The following is a 4,483-nucleotide window of genomic DNA, read 5'->3' as shown; positions in this document are numbered from 1 at the left end:
TCACTGGGCCCTAATTGATGTTGAGATGGCCCTGCACTGCCAGCAACAGGGAAGTGCATAATTAGGAAGAGCTGGGTGCAGGGGGGTGGGAGGATACGGGCAACCTGTCCCGCTGGGGGATCTCCTTACCAGGTTGCATGGTCTCCACGATGTCCCAAAGAGGATGGCGAATTTCATCCTCATGTTGTGGATTGGGAAGGACAGGGTTGATCACCCACCCAGCAGCACCATGGAACCAGAGCCACCCTGGGGATGCCTTATCCGGCCAGCCAGCCCCCGCCAGCTGCTTGTCACTTCCCCAGCACTGGCACAGCGAGGGGATGCCTGCAGCTGCTCTCTAGACACCTCCGGGTAAGAGTGATCACCCGATACAGTCACCCACCGGCGAGGTGAGCGAGCTGGCTGGCTAATCCACTGTCCATGGGGTATGGATGCTGGCAGAGACCCGATCCATCACTCTCAGTGAACCTCCTGCCTTGTGCAGCAGTGGGGAGCAGCGGCTGACAGTTTCTAGCGCTATTGCCGGTGTGGGAAGCGCTGCTGAATATGAAAAGAACGTCCAGATGCTGATTGGCTGAATTCTCTCCAATCAGCGTCTGGCCAGTGTTTTCATATTCGGCAGCACTTCCCGTCCCCACCAGCACATAGCGCTACGGTACAAGCGGCCAGGCGCCACTCCCCGGTGCCCAGATCCCCGATACCTGGATCACTGCTCAACTCTGCCTGGATCCATGCCCCCCGCTGCCCGGATCCCTGCCCCCCCCCCCCCCCCCCCCCCCCCGCTGCCAAGATCCCTGCTCCCCACTGCCCACCGCCATGCTGTCTTTCCCATTGGGGTTGGGCCCCTAGAATCATTGGGCCCCTGGGCAGCTGCCCATCATGCCCAATGGGAAAGACGGCCCTGGTACTGGGCGCCATGCTAGGAAACAAGTACCCCATTTTCTGCTAGTACACTCCCTGGAATGATGCAATTAGCGCATAGCAAAGGTTATTTACTGCATCAGGTGTTTCTGACTTCAGTCCCTCCAATGCTTCTCAACAGTATACCAAAGGATTAAAGGTATTTCTACAGAAAATCTGGCTCTAAAAAATATCAAAGAGGAGATGCAATAATTATATGTCATGGTATTTTTCTTAAATTCTTTGTGTAACTTAAAACAATATAACAAATATAACAAAATTGGGGGCGGTTTAGGGCTTTAAAATGTAAAATATCCCAGAGGCCACAATATAGGATTTGTTATCCAAAAAAATTAGAGACTAGGTTTAAGGTTGACACTTTTGCACAGCGTACGGTACTTGTGTAATATCTGGGCGCCCGATTTTGTCATTGTATTGCGTCGCATGCAATATAGTGGCATACAATTCATGTGATGCGATTTTTCATTGTAAAGACCCAATTTTGAATTGTATAGTCTTCCATGGGTGATTTCATACCCCCACTATCCAACTACGCATGGAGTTGATTTTATATAGTGTGGCGAGCGCAGCAAGCCACCGAGCCCGAAGCGTGGCGAGCGCAGCGTGCCCCGCGAGGGGACGAAGAATACATGTAAAGTAATCCGTGGCCCCTCGCGGGGCGCGCTGCGCTCGCCACGCTTCGGGCTCGGTGGCTCGCTGTGCTCGCCACACTATATAAGATCAGCTCCATGCGTAGTTGGATAGTGGTGGTACGAAATCACCCATGGGTGACTATACAATTAAAAATTGGGTCTTTACAATGAAAAATCACATCGCATCGCAAGTAGTGGCATGAGATGAGAAAATTGGGAGCCCAGATAATACACCAGTACCCAGCCTACATAGTGGGTTAGGGGTGGGCATAATGAGGGCACAAACGAGTGGTGCCACAGGGTCCTTGAGGCAGCACTCTTTTTGACCCACAGGGTGGCTTGCAGGGTGCCACACAGGTGATTTCACTGCTCACACTGCATATACCACTGTGCACAATAGTGATGTCACTGTTTGTGTCATTTACACTGGTGATGTTACTCCATATGTCACTGCTCACTCTGGTTATGTCACTGCATATTTGACTGTGAACAATAGTGATGTCACTGCTCATGTCATTTCCACTGGTGATGTCACTGCTTACAGTGTGACCAAGATGAAACTGGTGATGTACTGTAAGTGAGCATGTCACTGTGCACACACGGTATAATTGCTCTTGTACCTTTTCACACTCCTGTCCCTGCTCATGTCACTGGTGATGCCATTACTCATGTCTCCCGGACTGACGATATAGACACTGCCTATGCCAATGCACATATTTGTGATGTCACTGCACATATTTGTGATGTCACTCCACATATTTGTGATGTCACTTCTAATATAAAGCAATGGTGACTGTTAGATGCATCTACAGATAATAGCTCAGAAGCAGAATAGAAGTGTGCCAGCACTGGGCTGTACATACCGGACATTTGTACAGATATGACGATCTGCTCCTTCTCATTGGCTCTACTCTGTAATGATCCCCAAGCTGCGTATGTATAAGTGCATAACAGCTATTATGACCAATGTTACAACCTATTTTATCCGAATTCTGTGTTGGAAAATCCTGTTTTTGTGAGTGTTCCCAGACAGAGGGGATATTTTCAGAGAAAAGGGGATACCACTAGGAAAACACAGTACTCTGCTCGAAAAACTGGCTCATGAAAGCTGCCATTTATAGAGCTATTACAGTAACTCAGTATGGAAACATTAGGTAATAATAAAAACTCCCAGAGCTAGAGGTACAAAATACTGAAATACTTCTCGCACTGGCGTTCTTTATGTGACTTCAGGGACGATGGAAAAACAATTCATACAACCGTACAGCTAACATTAATGAGAAATGGATGCCCGATATTAATATGCCAATGTTCCTTTAATATTCCTACTAAAATAGCGTTTTTCTGTATTACACATAAAACACATCCAGCCTTTCATATCGCAGAAGGAAAATAAATACATATACCGTTTTTTGTTTCACTTTAAAAAAAATCTTTGGAAAAATAAGAAAAAAAGTACAATGTTTTGACTTTAAAGTCGTTACCAAAGAGGGCTTTAATTTTTCTTTTTTTTTGAACTCGCTCTAAAATCAAAACAGCTGACCTCCACGTTTCCAGCAACTCGGGCTGTTAGGAAAAATATGAGTAGGTAGGAAAGTGTTGATAACATGTGTAATGTTATAGATGTGCAAATAAAGTTAGACAAAGCGCATTTTGCTATTATTGGGTGTATAGATCATTCATATAACACACCGTGATGCTGTAAGGAAACCTGTTGCATTGCTTAAAGTGTTTTTTTTCCTAAGAAGTGTAAAAGGCTCTACATTCAGGAGGTTATTCTAGTTTGATCGCTCCCCTGCGATGCAATGTTTAGCGACTGCGCATAAACATTTATGCGCAACTGCATCCACATTGTGCGAGCAGCAACAGGAAATTGATTACTTGCCGGACACTCTCAGGGGTGAATTTATGAAGCTTGGAGAAGTGTTATCTATAGCCATAAAGAACGTTAAGTGCAAGGTGATAATGGTTCAGCCAATCAGCTCTTACCTGTCAATTTACATATTGTAGCTGATTGGCTTAACCATTATCACCTTGCTCATAACGTTCTTTATGGGGATAGATAACACTTCTCCAAGCTTCATAAATTCACCCCACACAGAGCAGGGTGGGTGAGGGGAGTGGGGTGGCATGCCGCAGTAGCGCCCATGGGAACACCCAGCGTTTCATGAGCGTTCCCATGAAAATGCTGGACGTTCCCATGGAAATTTGCCGATGTCCCGGGTGGGGAGGGGGGGGGGGGGGGGGGCAGGTAGCTGCAGGCAGCGTTTAGATAACCCGCAAAGCTGTGAATTTGCAGCGTTGCGGGTCAACCAGAATAACCTCCTTATAGTAGCCTGTTAAAAGGTGTGTGTTACTGTGCAGACTCTAGTTCTGTTCTCCAAGGAGGCTTCATGTCCTATTCCAAAATGGCCACAGAGATCACTACTGAGCATGTGCATCCTGCTTAGATCCTATGGTCTGCCCCAGGAGACTTGCATAGCTGCAGTGCTTACCTACGCTGTGACAGGTGCAGAGTTCTGTAAGTAATGTAAAGGTTTGTACACATGTGCAGTTTTTGGCTATGGATTTTGACTAAATAGTCAAAGTTGAAAGCAAGTTAGTCAAATTCGCACGATGCTTGGCCACATCCCTTCTTGATGTAATCCTGATGTGTGGCCCTGCGGTGTCGATTGAAAGAAGGGTCACGCTGCTCAATTCAGTATAACCCCTGCCCCCCCTTCACCGTTCCTCCCTCCCTGCCAGCCGGCACCCCACCGGATCCCAACGGCCACAGATATCGAATCTATAATTGGTGGCCGCCAAATCACAACGTGTGTACACACAATAACAGTGCACCCGGCTATTGTCACAGATGAGGAGCTGACATTTTTTGGTCACCCGTCAGGTGCGACTTGCACCCCAATACTGACACCACTGCTAGGTGCATT

The 4,483-nt window shown here is 47.2% G+C and overlaps 1 long non-coding RNA gene across 1 annotated transcript in view; it reads right to left on the bottom strand.

Annotated features, from left to right (window-relative positions):
* The window catches only part of LOC146062778 (uncharacterized), a 14,923-nt gene extending 14,428 nt beyond the window's left edge, over positions 1–495 (bottom strand). The window contains exon 1 of the long non-coding RNA XR_014471515.1: positions 130–495. This is a non-coding gene — a long non-coding RNA (uncharacterized LOC146062778). The remainder of the gene's footprint in view (positions 1–129) is intronic.
* Between the last annotated feature and the right edge of the window lie 3,988 nt (positions 496–4,483).

This window comes from Crinia signifera, chromosome 3 (genome assembly GCF_055691185.1).
Source record: "Crinia signifera chromosome 3, ASM5569118v1, whole genome shotgun sequence".
NCBI classification, from domain to species: Eukaryota; Metazoa; Chordata; class Amphibia; order Anura; family Myobatrachidae; genus Crinia; species Crinia signifera.
This window is presented reverse-complemented; position numbering and strand designations above follow the sequence as displayed.